The sequence below is a fragment of the Aedes aegypti genome, chromosome 3, assembly GCF_002204515.2.
Source record: "Aedes aegypti strain LVP_AGWG chromosome 3, AaegL5.0 Primary Assembly, whole genome shotgun sequence".
Taxonomy (NCBI): domain Eukaryota; kingdom Metazoa; phylum Arthropoda; class Insecta; order Diptera; family Culicidae; genus Aedes; species Aedes aegypti.
Genome location: NC_035109.1, coordinates 261464955 through 261485738, shown reverse-complemented (window position 1 = coordinate 261485738; position 20784 = coordinate 261464955). Strand labels below are relative to the sequence as shown.

General features: G+C 35.4%; 1 protein-coding gene across 3 annotated transcripts in view; it reads right to left on the bottom strand.

The window, feature by feature from the left end:
• Nucleotides 1-20784, bottom strand: part of LOC5571110 (protein yippee-like CG15309) — a 304844-nt gene that overhangs the window by 58181 nt on the left and 225879 nt on the right. The window contains exon 2 of one of the 3 annotated variants that reach the window (XM_021850478.1): nt 20214-20241. The exons of the other annotated variants lie outside the window; for them this stretch is intronic. The gene's annotated coding sequence lies outside the window, so the exon portion shown is untranslated. The remainder of the gene's footprint in view (nt 1-20213; nt 20242-20784) is intronic. 3 annotated transcript variants of the gene reach the window in all.

Below are 20784 nucleotides of genomic sequence, written 5' to 3'. Positions count from 1 at the left end.
TGCGGATATTAAAACTTATTACAATTCTCGTAAGCAGTCTGTCAATAAATGATAATACTAAATTAGCATTTATTTCAAAATATTTTGTGCATTCAATTTTACCATGGCACCATTTCGACAGTAAAAATTACTATATCATGGTTAAAAACTTGCAACAGGTCAGAATCAAACCGAGGATCTTACGATTGTCAAGCGCGAACGCTTACCGCTCGGCTATCGATGCGGTTGGATTGAGAGGGAACAAAACGCAAATGAAAAGCGCTCTTGATAGCTGAATCGTGATTGGAATAGTAAATTTAAAAACATGTTCATGGTTCTCATTACTTCAATGCTTGTTTCAGTGTACCCACTTCTCGCGCCTCGGCTCAAGGCGAAGATACATCGAAGCCTTGAACCTTGAATATTCAACAGCACAAACTTGGCCACCAGACAACCGTTTGCGCTAAACATTTGATCGATTGCTCACACACTGGTGGTGAAATTTTCAGCACAGAGCCTTGTTCGGTTCTTCTAAATTTCATTTTCAATTTATCTTCACCTTAAGCGGCAGTGCATTAATTACGAAAGATCTTTTTGGCTGATTTCCAACCCTCGTTCCTCCTATAAAATATGTTTCTATGGAGAAAAAAAAACAAATGGTTTGACGCGTAAGAATTTTCAAAAAAATTCAAAAAATCGCACACAATGTCTTTTTGAAGGAAATAATGTCTGAAAATAATAAGTAGGGTAGAAGCACCGGTTTTGGCCGTATGCCAGTAGTAGCCATAGTGGAACGGTGTATAAGTTTTACATAGCCAATCAGCATGAAACCTTTTGTGTTCAGTAGGTTATAATCATATGATACAGCTACATTAATTTACTCATCCAAATTGATTCAAAACATAAGAAAAACAATTCATTTTCCTTATAATTTTAACTCCCATACACCTAATTTGGCCAGCGCACTCCTAATTTGGCCAAGTTAAATCTTTGGCCGAAACTGGTTCCGTTGGCCTATATTGAACAACGGAATTTTCAAAGCAAAAAAATGTTTTTAGCTCAGTTTCGATATTTACACACATAATATTGATTGAAAACTTGCATTTGATATACTTGTAGTATAAATACGGCTTCCCATTTATTTTTTATTTACATTTTCTCTTGGGCTGGCCAAAACTGGTGCTTTTACCCTATATCCAAGACATCTACAAAATAAAACCTTAAAATGAGCAATGTTTCTGTGGATCTAAAACGATTTTTATTTATTTCAAGATTTTTTAGAACAAATTTCAAAGAAGTTTCCATATTTTGGGAAGTTTTTACATAAAAAATACATGGGAAAACGACTCCCGATAGATCATTTCCGTTTAGCACTAAATGAAAGGGGTGGGTTCAAGGTTTAATTTGGGAATGTCTCGAAGATATTTATTTTTAAAAATAATTTTCTTCTTTCATAGACATCATGAGCTTTTGGACATCATTATCATTCACAAACACGTTGCTGCTTTTACAAAGCTGTAACTCAACACCTTAAACAGTAGCAAATTAATGTAGTGGAATAAAAGTCCCCATCATTCATCCGGCTGCGTCTATGCAATATGTTTTGTTATGCTACTTAATATATAAATAAGAAGCGCTTTGTCGTTTGTTATACAGCGCACATACTTACAGCAATAAGCTATTTAATAACAACATGTGGCGCAACTACACAGCCTGTTGGATGTAAACAATGCGTTTGACGTTTTTCTCACTTTTACAGCCTGATGAAGTTGTATAAGCATGGTTATAACACAGACAAAGTTATAACATCTTATAACATCATTATAAAATAATAACGTGCTTATTCTGCACGGCGTGTGAGGTGACACGAGTCGAATGAGGTGACAATTGTCGACTCGCTCCCATTTGATTAACATTAGTCGTCTCACGTTACTCGCGGTGAGAGCGACTCGTCTCGACTCACACGCCGCGCAGAATAAGCACAAATAAGTGAATTGTTATCGACGTAGAAGTAAACGTTGTTTTTTTTTTCTTTGCTTTGCATATATACTGTGGTGGCATCAAGGGGAGGGTCGAGACTTGTGGTTGCAGAGATGGTGAGTTCTATCCCAAGAGGGTGCGGATTTCATTCGTATGTACAGCGTATTTACTCAGTACAAAGCTGTAAGGACTGTTCATTTAAGAAAGTGGACACGTATTTTTTAAACGAAACTGTTTATTTTCGAACAAATTCATGAGTTCTCTTTAAATACATGGAAATGAAGGTAATTTCGACCAAAATCACATAAGTTTGAACATTTATTAAGCATTCCTCGAGAATGTTCTAACTTTTCTCTTGATACCTCCCATCAGGTTCTGCACAACAAAAGTTACGAAGATTTTCGTTGTGTTATTGACCACATTTTCTTGGAAAAATTGATGGAACTTGCTTCTCTTCCATCCTTCTTAAGATGTTGTTTGATTATTGCCCAATATTTTTCAGTTCAGGCGTAGTTCTGGGCAATTCGGTGAAATTTGCCATGTTTGAACAAATTTGACTTTTTCCTTCTTGAACATCTCCAAAGTAGCTGAAGCATAGTAAGTCGATGCCAGGTCTGGCCAAAACAAAGGAGGCTTGGTATGCTTTCGGTGTCCACTTTCTGAAATGAACAGTCCTTACAAAGAAAGCTTCGAAAATGTTTACATCTGCCCTAAATGTTAGTTGTGCCTCCTTAAAACTCCTGGAGGAAATTATGATACAAACTGGTAGAGGTGAATAACAAAATAATGGTAAAACAAGAACAAATTTTGCAATCATATCTAGTTTAACCATTATTATGTTATTAATATACGACATAAATATCTCATCAATAGCAAAACATACAATCATAGCAAAATTTATCATTGGTATGTTATACTCGAAAGTCATGTAATAACTAATCAATAACACAATATACTATCATGGTAAAATATGTTATTTGTGCAAAAATATTTAAAAAAAAACATTAAATATCTAAAGAATAGCAAACATCGCCAGTAGTAAAATATGTCATTATTTTGATATTTGAAAACTTTATTTAAATAATTCATGAGAACAAACCAACATCAAATTTTGCCATAATAGCTCATTTTACAATTTTTATGATATTCATTTAAGATTCAAAAAGCAAATGTTTTTTGCAGTTTATTTTTCAATCATGCTTAATTTAGATATTAACCCCACTACCGGCAGCTTCATTTTTTACCGCAAAATTCAAATTCAAGTCGTTATAACTTTTTTGTTTTTCAATATCTTTGCACCATTTTTTCACAAGTTATCAAACAACTCTTCTAGTTTAGGAATCCGTGTCCATATTCATAATTGGTGATCTGGTTTTGAAGATATTCCGATGTTCCTTGGGGGACCGACATTTTCCATATAAAATGTCTTTGGCGGCCATTTTGTTTTTGATCAATTTATCAAAAAAAAAAATATGGGCTATATAATGCCAGACAATAAGGAGGTTCTCTGAAAAAATCATACAAATCGGTTCAGTATTCTTGGAGATATCTGAAAATTACGATATTGTGTTTTTTGAAGTTTTTAAGATCTTTATTTGGCCAGCGTGGTTCCAGAAACCTAAATGGTCATTACTCAAAGACGGCTGCACCAAATTGCTTCATTTTTTCACAACATACTCTCATTAATGTATTATTCCGAGGAGTGAATATCCGAATACGATTAAAATTCTGTAGCCTGAGAAATTAACGGGGGGTTCTAGTTACGGGTCGGTCCCCCAAGGATTTTTGGAATATCTTCAAAACCAGATGAACAATGACCAATATCGACACAGATCCTAAAATTAGAAGAGTTTTTTGAGAGCTTGTGAAAAAATGGTGCAATAATATTGAAAAACAAATAAGTTATAACGATTTGAATTTGAATTTTGCGGGAAAAAATGAAGCTGCCGGTAGAGGGGTTAAAGTCAAAGAACTAAAATTACCATTATTTTTATCTACTCGTGAATAGCTCAATTATTTATTATTTTGTTATTAATATCTAAATAATAACATATTTTGTTCTTTACGGTTGCCTATATTTTTGCTATTATTTTGTGATTACAATGGCAAAATATGATATTATTTAGTTTTTATGCCATATAAACTTAGTTATTATTTTTGTTATTTTATCTCTTATTTCAAACAAACAAAGAAAAAATTTTGCTATTCAATAATTCTATTTTAATGGTAAGTTTTGTTATTCTTTTGCAATTCTCCTCTACCCGGGTAGCAATAAATTTGTGGAAGAATTTCTCGAATCCCTGCAGAAGTCGCATGGCGAATTCTTGACCCGTAGGCTACGGGGCTGACACACAAAATTCAAATTGATCGGGTTTGAGCATAACTCAATATTTTTTCATGGAATTTTGAGGGTTGCTACACTAGTAGTTGTAGTTTTATGAGTAATGGGAATGTACACATTTGGAGTATTGTTGACAAAGTTATTCCAGAACATCTCTGGGTCAGTTAGAGTAAAAATCACATGAACTTCCTTTTAGAACTCATTTATCATTTGGAAACTAAATGTTTTCATACAAAAAATGTATAGACCACTTATTTGCAATAAGTTACCATGCACCAAGGGATTTAGAAATGCATAATTAACCTAGAAGCTCCAGAACATTTTGAGATTTTGTCCATTATCTACACAGGTTCATAAATTATTTTAAGGGTGTGATGTCTACGTTTAATGTTTTACAGCACTCATTAAGCCTTAACAGACATGTCCACAAATTTTGACAAGATACTGGATATTTGAAGTCATCCAAATCACCCTGGAATTCAGGTCCTTATGATCTACAAAATCTACTACAGTATATACTCACTCAATTCTCGTTAAACGTTGTTATTCCTATTCATAAAGCTCCTTATGGCTCGAAAAGTGTACTATTATGAATATTGTTAATCTTAAGGTCTTCAGAATACACTGAAGAGCTGGGCATCTTGACTTATTATTCAAACAATATGCTTATGGACAGCTTGACTTATTATTCAAACAATATGTTTTTAATATATACATACTTGATCATAAAACTCCGTTGTATGCAAGTACAAATGTTTACGAGCTTTTTGGTTGTACTATGAATTTTAAATTACTATGATGACAAAATTTACAAAATCTAATAAATGTACTGTTGCTGTTTATCTACTAACTAATTTACTGTACCTTTTCTAAATCTTATTATCTTTCTAACTTACTCATCTACTCTTTCCTTCCCTAACTCATACATTTTCTAAATATCTCACATACAAAAAAATTTGCTTTTCATCCTTAAGTATAAAATCATATTTCCTCACTTCCCCACATGTGGCTCCGTTTTGCTTATGTCACTTGAGCCTTCATTAAGTGCCTAAACATAGTCTTGAGGATATAAACCCTCTATATTTGGTACTATATATACGTAAAAGCAGTACTATCGTGCCTATTCTGCGCGGCGTGTGAGTCGAGACGAGTCGCTCTCACCGCGAGTGACGTGAGACGACTAATGTTAATCAAATGGGAGCGAGTCGACAATTGTCACCTCATTCGACTCGTGTCACCTCACATGCCGCACAGTATAGACACGTATGTACGCTTAGCACATAATTGATCAGTACTATCAGAGGGACTGTTAGGCGAAAAAAATTACCTAAAACGCTGTATTTGTTGGCATAACAGTCCCACTTTGAATTTCGTAGCAAAATTTACTTTTTCCCATAATACAAACTCTTGATTCTAGTGTACAAGCTTTATTTCATACTTTTGCAACAATTTCATTTAGATTTATCACAAATCTGGCACGACATATGAATGTGCTAAAATCTTTAAACGAGTAAAACACGTATGCTTGCATATTTTGGAACATGGGACAATTATGCGTATAACGGCAGTATATTCTCCGGGTCATATGAAGCTTCATGAAGAATGTTTAACGAGAATTGGGTGAGTCTGAGTATAGACTGTAGTAGATTTGGTAGATCAAGAAGACCTGAACTCCATGACAAATTGGATAACTTCGAATATCCAATATCTTGTCAAAATTCGTGAACACGTCTGTGAAGGTCTAATGAGTGCTGTAAAGCACTAAACGTAGACACCACTCGCTTAAAATAATTTATGAACCTGTGTAGATTATGGACAAAATCTCAGAATGTTCTGGAGGCCTTAGCATTGTTCTTGATAAGTTTTGAATCCCTTGGTGCATCGTAAATTTTCATAAGGCATACTTAGATGGTTTCTTGAAGGAATTCCTGAACGAACTCGTTAAGAAGCCTCTGGAGTAATTCCAGAGAAAATCCATTAGTAATTATTGCACTGATCCTTGAAAGAATTCCTGAAAAAGTCCTTGGTAGAATTCCTAGAGGATTTCCTGAAATGGTGAATTCCTGAAGGAATTCCAGGAAGAATTACTGAAAGAATCCCGGGATAAATTACTGAAGGAATCCCTGGAGGAATTACTGAAGAAAACATTGAAGGAATCTCTCTTGGAATTCCTGAACGAATCTATGGAGGAATTCCTGAAGCAATCCCTAACGAGATTCCTAAAGGATTGTTGGAGAAGTTATTGAAGGAATCACCAGAGGAATTCCTGAAGAAATCTCTGAAAGAATCTGATAAGGAAATCCTTTGTCGGAAAACCTGATGGATTTCCTGGTGGAATACCTGAATAAATCCATGGCAGAATCTCTGAAGGAATAGCTGAAGAATTTCTTGGAGGAACCTAGAAAAAAATCCTGAATCAATCCCTGGAGGAATTCCTGTTGAAATATGTATAGGAAATTCTGAATAAATTTCTGAAAGAATTTCTGGATTAAGCCTTAGAGGAAAAACAAATCAGAAGTGCTGAATTTTCCTGTTCCTCTCATTTATTTGTTAGGTACCCGCTGTTGCTACTACCACAAGCACTACCGGTAGTTGGCGTGAACATCCTTGGCCTGGGTTGTTTACTTGGTGAATATTGAGGCCGCAATTGATGAACGCCTCCAAGTACACCAACATCAATAATCGTGATAGCACTTGAACAATTGAAAAATATTTTCATGGAACTATGGAAAGCTCGTTATAATAATTATTGGAAAAATTACTAAAGTAATACTTGAAGCTTTTTTTGCTAGAACAAAAAATGTATCTGGATTTCTGGTTTCAAATATTTTTTTTTGGAGAAATTCATGGAATCATACATAAAAATTATAGAGATATTTATGATCCCAAAAAGTGTTTTTTCTAGGAAAACAAAACAAAATCTAGAAAAATCACTATGGTGCTACTTTTGATTCCGAGGACTACTTTGGAAACATATGTTTTGGATTTATTTGCAGCATATATTGCTCAGATTAAATTTTGTGTCTTCAGCAATTTTATGATTCAACATCTCGCATAACTTATGATCTAGCAAAATCAAGTGGAGCATGGATTCGATCGAAAGTTGGATCCGTCGTACACAAGAATGAGAGTGATTATTTTATTAAAAAGTGTTGGTTTCAATATTTTACAACATGAAAAAAAACTATTGGGAAGAGTGAATAAACATAAAACATATACAGTCAACTCTCCCTAACTCTATATTGAAGGGACTATTCAGTAAGGGAGGTATCGAGCTATAGAATACAATTGGGTTTATGAGGTAAGAATAATTCAATAATTCAATTTTAATAATGTTTTATTTACATATTTGCTAAATAAATGACAATTATTGTCGGTCTCGTATACTGCCCATAAAAGCATAACTGTCCTATATTGATTTTCGAGCCAACACCCTTTTTTCCTCGCATCATCCATGTTTTAGTACATCTCTTACTATACATATACTGCCGTGAATCGCAAGTCAGTCCCATCTGTAAAAAGTAGGCATTGAGAAAATGGGCTGTGAAGTTTTTGAACTCGTTTTCCATACGAATATTCAAAAAATTCTAGAAAATTAGAACATGTTCAAATCTTAATTAAACTTTCACTATTTGCTCATCACTACGATATCTTTCCGAGACAAATAAAAAGATGACCAAAAGACCGTTAATTTTTGGGTTACCTGGTGGGAAAATCTGTGATGGGACTGATATGCGATTACTTTTCATTATGGGACTATTTGACTTGGTGTTTTTTCGTAATTTTTCCGAACAAGTCATATTATCTCATTAGTGCAGCTGAAAGAGCACTGGAAGATATGTTGAAAATTGAACTCAACTCAATTTTGACGAAAATGCAGATACGACTGACTTGCGTTTCACGGCAGTATAAAAATTGACACATTTTGTTTGAAAAAGTTGTGAAAAAATATGAAGTGGATGCAGTCCCATGTTAAAAAATAAAGGCGTAACAGTCTCTATATGAAATTTCAACCCAAAGAGCAATTGCAAAACTTGAATTCTGTTCAAGTTTATATTTTTTCTGATTAATAGAATCAAGATAAGCAATCTATGCGGCATTTCAATGAGAATATGGCATGTACAAATGTGAAAATTATGAATATTTGAATGAAAAGACAAACTTTACACTTTGAGCGCTATTTTCTCAATGCCTACTTTTTCCATATGGGACAGTTATGCCTTTATGGGCAGTATATCGAGGTGACAATTCTCGACTCGACTGAAGTGACTCTCCATTTGGTTTACATGGCAAGTCATTTCACTCGAGTCGAGAATTGTCACCTCGCTAAATGAGATCGATAATTCTTACCTCACGCAAATCGTAGCATAAGTGCAATTGTCCCGTGACACATCTTGTTCCTCCTTACCCTAGAAACTTAGTTCCTTTTTTTTGCGCCATCCACCGCTTGGGGTGTTGAGCAACAAGAAGTTGTTGCTCTTGCGGAAGGGGAGTCCGGGAGTGTCAACCTAATATACCAGATCCACGACGCATTGCATCTTGTAGCCGGGGCGCAGCTTATGCTCAAACATAAAGTTGTCAGTTATCAGATTGCAGCTTTTTTCCGGGTTCGGAGCATGATGAATCCGCGCTAGACCAGGTGGCGGGCCGATATCAGCGTCGTGTATCCGTAGGTGATGTACGGCTAGGCAATGCACGCCATGTTCTTGGTGGCATTGTTCAACTGGCGTTGTTGATCTGTTCCTATACTGCAGGACTTTGGGGGCGACCTTTTCGATACGCTTCAAGAAGGCAATCATCGGCTGGGCCGGACTGTATATTTTGCTCGCCTTGTCGATCCCTTCGTAGTCCATGCACAGGTACTTCTTGGCATACTTGGCCACACGAAGCAGATTCTGTCGTTAAAGGAACAGCTTGAGAGCCAGTGATCGGATGATGACGGCTGTGCAAGCTGCTGGAGCGGATGATCGTCTTGTCTGTGGTTACCTGCAATCGAATTACAGTTCAATGTCGAATTTGAATAGTGAATATTTTTATACTAACCTTTTAACTCCGAAATATTGGTGGAAAACAGAATAGTTCAAACGTTGCAACTAAACACTCCCTCTGTTTTGTTTTGGTTTTTCCCTTTGACGTTTGTTTTCATGGCTACACTAGTATGCGTGCGATCAAAATCAAGCACGTAGCCACATTTTTGTTAATCTCGGATTTTCTTTAGTATGCCAAAATCGGCGCACTAAAGTTAATACCGGGATAAAAATCGAAGATAATACCGATTGATACTTAGCAAAATCGAGGATAATACTTGATCGGGGTATTAACATCGATGGAGCTTACCACCATTAAAGTTATACATTGAAACCTCAACTAACGAACCTAATCGGTTATTCGTAAATTGAATTGGTTCGTTAATGGAATCAATTCGTAAAATGAGAGAGTTTAGTTCGTAAAAGGTTTCGTCTTTAAATGATTCCTGGTCTGTCCAGGATCTTTTCGTAAAGGAAATTCCCTTGACTTCCCTGGGCACAGAGTATCATCGTACCTGCCACACGATATACAAATGCGAAAATGGCAACTTTGGCAATGAAAGCTCTCAGTTAATAACTGTGGAAGTGCTCATAAGAACACTAAGCTGAGAAGCAGGCTCTGTCCCAGTGGGGACGTAATGCCAAGAAGAAGAAGATGATGACATAGATTTCCAACATTTTATCTAAATTCCGTTTAGAATATTGCCCTTATTTGTACGGATATGTTTAGTCCTCCAAGGACTCCAGCCTTTGGACTTACAAACATAAGCAGTTGCATATTGTTGTGAGTTTGATTCTTACCGAGAAGACGTGATTGATGTTTTTTTTACAATCACATAGATTCCTAGCCCTACATATAACTAAACTGTGTATTGCATTGATTTGTACGGATATCAATCGAACATATGTAGGCCTAAGGATCTATAGGGTAGCCAGTAGAACTTCAACCATTCCCGTAAGTATACGGAGTGTTTTATTGATATGTACGGACGATCTTGATCCTCCAAGGACTCCATGGGATATAGGGCAAATGATCAACAAGGGTAAGCAATTGTATATTGACGATTTTTTACTATGACGGAGTCCTTATGCCATTCATATGAATAAATACAGTAGTATAATAATTTGTACGGGTGTTCTGGTTTCTTCAAGAATTTTAACGAATATCGGGCATAGGATCTACAAGCGTAACCAATGCTATATTGATAGATTTTAAATATTACAAATGCCACAAACCATTCATAGAAATAAACGGAGTATTATAGCTCGTGAAAATCTCCGAAAGGTCGCAGAAATCTGCGAAGGTCTACAAAGATCCACATATGTCATAAGAGTTTTATGAAACACCGCGAACTTCCGTTAAAGTCTGCGAGGTTAGGCTGTGATCAACGAAGAGAAGACATATTTTCCATCGAGATTTCATTAAGTTTACTCACTTAAATTATTGATAGCATGTACTGCATTAATAGTCTATCAATATGTCATTTTTACCATACAACATGGTTCAATTTGTCATCTATACAATTCAACATAATTTCTTTGTGTTTACCAAGATATACAGTTAAATTCTTCTAACACTTCTGGGCATGTACTAAATTTCAAATTATTCCATATGCAAGACATTATTATCGTATATTTGAAGATTTATATTTCCGGTTGATCCAGATGCGCCACAAATGAATGATTTCTTCAAAATCTATTAATACTTCGTATTTGTTTAGTAAAAGCATATATTGCATCAATAATCATTCAATTTATCACATATTACGTATGAGGATCTAAGGATCGATGTTCTTACCCGTCCAGTGGATTACAACAGCATTGTTACAGAGTTTGTTGCTCAGATAGCACGTTGTATATAACAAAATATCTCAAGTTACCACGCCGCTCAAGCTGCAATTTATGCATATAAACGGTGTATATTAAGCTAGCATTACTGTATATACTACACACCATAAGTATGGAATCGCATTACCTAATATTGCAACACCCCAGTTGAATATTGCAGCACCCCGAAAAGTTTAGCATCACCTAAAGAGTATAAAACATATGAATCCTTACTTTCTGAAAAGTTGCGGTCTTCAACAAAGTTGTTTAGAAGCATTACGGCGTTCATTAAGTGAAACTTTTTATGCGCATTTTTGCCGCTACGTGGCGCTATTTTGCATGTAATTTGGTCACATTCCTGAAGACTCTAGCTCATGATCCTGACCACCTAGATAGTTCATGTCTTCAGCAGTTGTTCCGAAGCTTGAAACCAATTTGAGGCAACACTGTATTGTTAGCCGCTACGTGGCGCTAGTGTGCATGTAAATTTGGTCATGTTATAGAAAGCTGTAGCTCATGACTTTTAATTGAACTTTAACACTTCACTTCTTGTAAAAAAAATAAAATATTAAAATCACTAGTAAGGCGAACATCAATACATGTGTATTCAATTTTAAATGGCTTTACATACAGTTATTTCGTTTTTTCCATTAAATACCTCATATTTCGCTTTCTTTACCATGTAAATTTTGGTTTATGGTGAATATATCTTGGAGCGTTGATTTTTTATGAATACTTTGTATAAACGACTTTAGGAACTTTCAGTTTTGCACATTTTTGCTGACGTCACCAAAGAGCTATCTCGATTATTTTTCAAGTTATGGACGATTTTCGTTTAAAAACATATTATTTTCAAAATTTTGTCAATCTCTTCAAACAAAAAACGCCGTTACATTTTTTTTTCGCCATAAACAGAAAAAGAGATACTCTTTCTAATGATGACAAAAGATTTCAAATCCAATTGCGCCTTTCAGAGATATCGGCATTTGAAAACATTTTTTAGAAGAAAACCTCTGATAACTCTGTAATCATAACAGATAGAACAGTAGTTTCTTCGGCAAAAAGTTGCGCAACCAAAAGTTCTAACAGTGCACGGAACAAAGTTTTTGCGAGAAATTATCGTTTAAAAAGTTATTAAGAAAAAACTGATTTTCCAGTCCCACCCTATTTTTTATTTTGTTTAAAAAATCATAACTCGCAAACCATAAGAGATAGAAATTTGGGTTCTTCGGCAAAGTTGCTCCAAAGCATTGTAGAACATTGTGTATGCCTAAATGCGCCAGCAAAAAAGTTTATATGCTGATCTCATATACCATGTAGGCCACCCTAATTTCACACCACTGAAAAAAATGTCTGAAATATATGGAGAAACTTTGCCGAAGACACCATATATGTAATATTGACGGTTTAGGCGCAATCATTTTTGTCTTCCTAGATATGGCTTTGGGACCAATGTGCATTGCTTACAAGCTTATGAAAATATCTTCGCTGAAGACACAAACTTTCAAGGTGGTTGGGATCATGAGCTTGAGCCTGTTAGTACATGACCAAATTTACATGAACACTAGCGCCACGTAGCCGCAAAATTGATAACTAAACTCAAATTGTTGTCAAGTTTTCAAACAACTTTGCGGAAGATACGAACTTTTTATGTGGTCGGAATTATGAGCAAACTTTAATGCGCCACGTTGCGACAAAATCACTAACTAAACAGTGCTGCCTTAAGGTGAAGATGCATCGAAGCCAAATCTCGAATTTTAGAGAGCACAAATCTAGAGAACCTGACAACTGTTGGCGCTGAAAAATTTGATCGATTGGTCACCACCTGCGAGTGATCAGTGAGTTAAATTTTCAGCACAAACGGTTGTCTGGTTCTCTACATTGGTGCTCTTGTAAATTCGAAGTTTGGCTTCGATGCATCTTCTTGTTAAATTGCATTCAAGCTTCTTCTACTTTGCTGATGACACGAACTTTCTAGGTGGTCGAGATCATGAGGAAGCTCCTGTTAGTATAGGACCTAATTTTGACGTGCACACTAGCGCCACGTAGCGGTAAAATTGATAACTTCCAAACAACTTTGCTAAATACATGCACTTTCTAGTAAGCCAGGATCGTGAGCTAGTCTTCTGGAACATGACGAACAGTGATTTTTTGCGCCTAATCTCGCTAACCCCAATAAGTAACGTCACTTTCGTATCAATCTCCGAAAATATGCCAACGATCGATAGAACTGTTACATACGCCGAACAATATAGTTAACAGGTTGAGGCGACAAATTTTGCCTGTCTAGTGTTAGCAGCGTTGCCAACCTTCCAGATTTGTCTGGAATATTCCAGATTTCTGAGGATCGATCCATTTTACAAAAAAAAAATTGTAAATAATTTGTAAGGTTCTCCAAATACGACATAGGGGATCCAGACTTTTCCAGACAAAATTTTCAAAATCTTCAAGGTTTTTGAAAAACTCGTTAGTAGTGACCGTTCAATACCAGGATGTTAGGCAACAATTTGTCGTTTCGATTGTGTTGTTCACACATATGGCCCCCTGTTAAAACAAGCTTTCATTTCTCTCGTCGCTCGTTTGCGATTCTATCCATCTTGTTATTTCATTACTTTCGTTACTCCCTTTCACTCTTAGTAGGTATCGCATTCACAGAAAAAGCCAATAAATTATTATAATAAAAATGTAACTCGTTGTGTTATATTCCATAGCGGAAATAAGACAAAATTTGTTATATTCTTAATATGGAATGAAACTGACCTTGCAATTGCTTTCAAATTCTTAATCATACATTGTGTTATAATTATGTTATAAATTGAAACATGGAATTAAATTTATAACAAAAGTAAAACAAAATTTGTTATTTGTAATAAATGTTGATATAATTGTGATACTATTTTGTTGTAATCCACTAGTCGGGTATCTATCTATATATTACATAAATAAAAATGGAGTGATGTTTGTATGTCACAAAATAGCTTGAGAACGAATGAACGGATTGGTATATTTTTTTAAACTGTTGTACTGGATAAAAGAAAGAGAGAAATTCTTCAGAATAATCGAGAAAACGGGAGAAGACTAATCTGTATTTTTTTTTATTGGGAATTACATGTCGTTTTATAGCAGCCTAATTGATGGCAAAACGAAGTTTGCCGGGATCACTAGTTTCAAACACAATACAACAACAAAATCAAAACAACATATCGCTCTGGACTTTTTACATACGCGAAAATTTTCAAAATTGCATACACCACGCATGAACATCTGGATATTATATCCTGGAGTTTTGGGCAGATGTGACCAACAGCAATTAGCAATATTCCATTAGAGTGGTTCAAAAAATCGTTTTTGCTCCACACCGCTCATTCGATTCTTGATCAAATTCTGAATGTCCTCCCAAAATTTGAGCTCATTTGGATGAAAACTGAGACTGCACAAGCCCTTCAATGTTTATGTGGGAATTACTATGAGAAAAGCAACCAATTCATTCAATCGCTCGTAGTGTTTGCCCATGTGTTCTTGGGGATTAGAACTACGTTGATACTGTGAGATACATTCATCAGCTACAACTTTGTCGAAGACCGTTTTCAAATCGGACGGCTCAGTAATTAGTTGTTGATTTATATCCAGTCACAAATCCTTCAGCACTGCTCATTTAACTTCTGAACAGGCAACATTGCTGCACCTGGCGCGAAAGATAGCATGCACAAATCATGGCTACTATGTTTTACTGCATATATCCAGTGATGCCTGCAGAACAGCCCAAAAATTATAGCCAAAGTTTTACAACTCATTCAAAAATCAACAACTAATTACTGGGGCATCCGATTTAAGAACGGTCTTCGGCAAAGTTGTAGCTGATAATTGTACCTCACAGTATCAACATAGTTCTAATCCCCAAGAGCACATGGGCAAACACTTTGACCGATTGAATAAACTGGTTGCTTTTCTCATAGTAATTCCCATATAAACTTTGAAGGGCTTGTGCAGTCTCAGTTTTCATCCAAATGTGCTCAAATTTTGGGAGGACATTCAGAATTTGATCAAGAATCGAATGAGCGGTGTGGAGCAAAAACGATTTTTTGAACCACTCTAATATTCCATAGGTTGAAAACTATTTAAATTATAAAGAAAAGGTTAAAAACAAATTGCAATAGTACCGTGAAAGTTATCATTTCAATACATACTATCCCATAAAAAGCCGTACCTCAGCTCATGAACATCGCACAAAAAGGAGGAGAAGGGTGGTAAAATGAACACCTCAAGGATAACATATTCTTTCTGATGAAAAAACGATGAATTTGTATAGTTCTATCGCATGACATAAAAAAAAGAATTGCTATCTAAGGCAGTGACACGAATTCAGACTAAAATGGTTAAATTTTCCATATTTTATCATTAGCAAAAACCAATTGAAATGTTCATTTTACCTACATAATGTGAGTAAAATGTGTTGGTGGTAAAATGGACAAAACAATATCCAATATTTTTGAACAGTTCCATTGCATATCTGAAAATATAGCCATAAATTATTGTAACCCATAAATAAAGACATCTAAAGGTATCAGATTTGACATCTTCGCTGAAAAACTTCAAGTACTCCGAGCTAGAAGTAACATCAGTTCTTATTTCGGTAATTTGAAATTTCGAGCGCAGCTGTTAAAACTACCGACTGTAATATTTAACCGAAAAAAATGTAATCCATGATCGCCGTTTTTTTTCTCCTGTATCTTATCAGTAATATCAAAAACATAAACAAAGTCTCACATTATCATCCATAATTTTTATTGCATCGCCATGATTGTACAATAATTGTAGATATTCATTCACGTTTAACGACTCGGGTAGGTTAAGAACCAAGGAAATCTGAAAGAAGGAGTCATCGTTGTTATTGGCAAAGCTGGCTGCGTTGCTACCTGGGGGATGCGAACAAAAAATCAAGAAGCAGCCAGGCTGCTGTCAAACTAATTTTTTTCAGAACAAATATCAAAGTACGCCTAGAAATGTACGATAGTGACTTCGACACGCTAAAAATTTATGTAACATGAAGCCCGCCTGCTGGTAAAGAATTGTTGTGCTTGGTCCAAAGTCTTGTACAACTGCTCAAAATATGTTTCTAACTAACATGAGGCCAGAAACTTTTTGATTAAGTCTATTTATTGCGTTCATTTCCTGCATTGATCTGATGGAGCTTTGTGTGAAGTATTTAAAGTGTGCATTTTGAATTTGGTTTCCTACGAGACAAACAAACACACAACGGTTAGCACTCGTGAAAAAGATTGTGTTCAATTTGAACAATCAAAATCTTCGAGTCCGCACCCCCTAGGTTGCTACCAAAATGGGACGGACAAAACTGGACTAAGCTGCTAGTGCATGGCGGTTCCTAGAAGCCGTACTGCAAATATTTTTTCTTGTTAATTTATAAATCAATCATAAATTATAATGCTCAGCTTCATCGTAATAGTTTTACACAAAATGTTTGCGACTTCCAAAGGCCCACTAGAAAAAAAACACGACAGCATGGTGTTGTTGAAACCAATTGCCAATCAAAAAAGACCACTTCTGATTGGTCGTTTTGACAAAGGCCTACTTTCACATCGTTGAGTTGGAGTACAACAGAGCACTTTGTTGCTAGTTCACAAATTATAATTTTTGCCTAAAGTTAGGAAACATTTTATGATTTTGGTTTTGTTTTAAATTTATTTTATTCGATGCTAAGTTTACCGCATGTGCTCTTACAATGCTAAAATAAATAAAAATACTCAATTGAAAGCTATATAATGAACAACAACCAAAGTATATGAGTTGATGTTTGAATTTGTTTGATTACCACTTCTAATATTTTTCCCAATTGCATTTAGGAAGACATTGCTGGGAACATAGCTTCATATAATCATGGGACATTGTATAAAATGGACCAATATTGAATACCTCGTCACTGTTGCTGGTTTGTGTTTTGCGTAATGTCCGTTTGATAAATTGAAACCCCGCGCGTCACACCCGCGCAAGTTTCATTTAGCCGAACAGATATTCAAAGTTTTCCAAGAACACCCTATCATATAGACTTTCAATCTAAAAGCGTAGCCAGATCTTTTGTCTGTTTTTGAAAATGGCACAAAGAGCTACGGATGTTCTGAGTTATTGAAAAATCAATGTAATATAAACCTTAACATCGACCAGCGTATAAAATTCCGAGTTCTGTCATGGTTGAATAAAAATTGAAAATTTAGAAATGATTTAATAATACCGATATTTTCATAAGAATTACCACTACTCTTTTGGTCGGTAAAATAGATTAGACTGGCTACTTCCAAACAATTACATACTACACATTTAAAACGAATACTTCTTCGGTTCCAGAATTTACCATTTACATTGATTTCTTATTAAAAGTGGCGAATTCAGAAACATCATGGCGAAATGAGCTGTAAAGAAACAACATTTTTGAGGAAAATTATGTTTCTTCTATTATTTTATCAGCAAATTTTGACGATTCTGGGAATGTTGTCACATCATTTGAAGGCGATTCAAAGAACACTAAACGATTCATGCCAGATTATAAGTCGTAAAACGGTATATAATCTGGAATGGCGAATACCGGTACAGTACCCGTACGTTTGTTTTTTTCCAAATTACATTAATCAGGGAAAATATATATTTTAGTGGACTATCCCTGTATTATTAGTTCCGCTCTTATATGCCCATTGGACCCCGATGCGAATCCCATAGCCATAATTGATGAAAAATAAATCTGAGGTTCATAAAGTAAAAGGGTTAACTACTCAATAAACAACGCTGGCTGCATTTGCTTCGTACAGCACTTACTGTGACAAACGTGCTAAATTGCCTTTGTCCAGGCACTACGGTTCAGCTAATTAGCGCCGTTTTACCGTTGCACTAGATGCTCCTGCGACAATAAAACAGTACACCACGACGTCTCCACAGTGTTTACGCAATAGTAAAAGATATAGGAACCCACATAGTCGTAATGGTAAAGGCGCAGCTATTCAGCAAGACCAAGCTAAGGCTCGTTTATTCGATTCCAACCGTTTGCGTATCTTTTCGAGTTGGCAATTTTCTCGACTTGCCCGTGCAAAAAGCATTGTCTTACCTACATATGCAAAAATGATCAATTGGTAATTGGTTATCTGTTAATAACTGTGGAAATGTTCATAAGAAAACTGAGCTTTGAAGCAGGATTCGCCCCACTTGGGACAAAACGCCAGAAGAATAATAATAAATATGGTTGACTTAGATTTAACGACGATAATGATGATCGCGACGTTGTCTGCAGTTAATGGGTGAATGATTGTTTGGTCGCAAAGTCGGGTGGTGGGAAAACTGATGCTGTTCCAACAAAACCGGTCTGGAAAGCTACTATCCAGATCCAGGACAGTTTACTCTCAGCTGACAAAGCCGAGCACTTGACGCTGCACAGTGGCCCAAAGCTGGCCAAAAGTCAAAAAAATAAAGTTTGCAAATTCCTTCTTGAATATATTTTCTTGATTTCTTCAGTATTGAATAACAATTCCCCAAAGTTTCAGATCGATCGGTGTACATTTCGATTTTTCACAGCATGTGACCTGGAGAGATGTCAGCTGAAATTGACCCTTTTGAATTCTTCAAATTTCGTGAAGGTTGTTCTATGGAAATTGCAGTTTCTGTACTAAATCATGACCAAACCTTTCTCAACCGGTCTCATTCGAAAGAATATACCTTAAGCTTTGTTTTGAAGATATTTTAAACCATATTTGACATGTTTACCATTTGAGAATGTCAAGAAGTGTGTAACATAGAACTCCTTAAAAAATAAGTCATTTTTTCAAAGGTAGTGCAAGATATCTGGGAAACGCTCTAAAATGATCAATTACCCCTCAATGTGTAGCAAATATTCCATAGTTTTCGATGTACTATGGCTTCACTTGCGCTTTTTTGCGCCAAGATAAGAAAAATTATTTTTAGTTACACTACGAATCAGCCCATTAGACCATCATACTTGATATAAATATCGCATTTTTTACCTTTATAAGCTCCCGAATAGATTCAAAAACCATCTTGAGCTTGCCCACGATATTTAACTTCAAATTGGCATCAAAAGAATGACGTTTCATTTGATTTTGATCTGGATACGGATTTCATTGATTGAATTACAAAAATGTGCTATTTTGAACAAATTCTGTCAAATGTACCGGAAATATCGATTTTCTGTTTCAGCGACTATTTCTATCAAATTACCTCTAAAAATCATGTTTTGTCAAATATTTAGCATTTTTAAACGTTTTGAGTGAGAATTGTACTTTTGGCCAGCATTTGTATGGGATGCGGCCACTGTGCGCTGGGGATGATTAATTCATACGACATTAAATTGGCTTAATTTGCTATGAATAATTAATGGAGAGCATTTGCAATGATCGATTGCCGACTGACACATATTGATGGTAGTTTTCACGCTGCAGTCCAGTTTGTTGTAGGCATACTAGTTTGAGGCTTCCAAAGAAGACTGTTCATTTGCAATATCTAAACTTTACTTACAAAAAATGATGTTATGTAATTCAATTGATTTATAAATATCCAATATCAAATTAGCTTAGAATTCAACATGGAATTGATAAAGTTAAATTATTCCTTCCGAAATATATTTTTGTTTGCACAACCACTAAAAGCTCATTCCACTGCTCCAACCATAAACGCAGCAATAAACATATAAATTCTCTCCTGATCATTTTTCGCCTCGCCGCAGGCAAGTGCCAAAATGAAAGTTGCGGCGAACCAATCTCAATGGAAGGTATGTAGTTTATGGTGGATTATAAAATTAAAAATTCAAATTTGCTCCTTACCTTCACCGAGTAGAAACGGGAAATTTTGAAAAGGTTCCGTTAGTGGTTTGCCTTCTTGATCTGAGACATATTATTTCTTGAGTGCATTGAGGATGATGACATTCGAGAGAAATGTGTTTCCATTATTTTTAATGTAGAATTATTTAAAAAAACAGGCAATAATTGGCATGGCATTTCACAAAAAAAATCATACGCTCCAATTGAAATATAAATTTAGCTTACCTACACAAGATTGCTTGAATTTCAGTACCTGCAATTAAACGTAAAAGATATGATTTTTTTTTATATTTGATTTCGTACATTTGTATTATCAGAGAAAAAATACCGTAAAATGGGGTGTAATGGGGTTCAAATCCCAGCCGAGCACGTAGATTTTTTTCATAATTTCACTCATAGTTTGTCAATCTTTACCACGCGTAATGAGTTAATTAATACGACTGTAATTTTTCTAGGAAAATGACATCCCTACCTAAGTTAACATTAGTTATCAACACTGGCCACTTCATGCAGATAAGTGGTATATGATTATTCTTACATAATCAATTCAAGGAATAGATCTTACAATAAGATTAGAATTCATTATGTCAGCAGATGCTATCACAGTTTTACCCATAAGAGAAGCTTATGGTAAAAATGAAAAATATCTAATACCAATCTAATACTCCAGCAAATGCAATGTCAATAAACAGAAGAACAACTTTTAAGTACAAGCAGGCATGATGAAATTTCAAGCCATTATTATGCAGCTAATCACCATTCCTGCGCGCTGTGAACTAAACTATCGGAATTCATA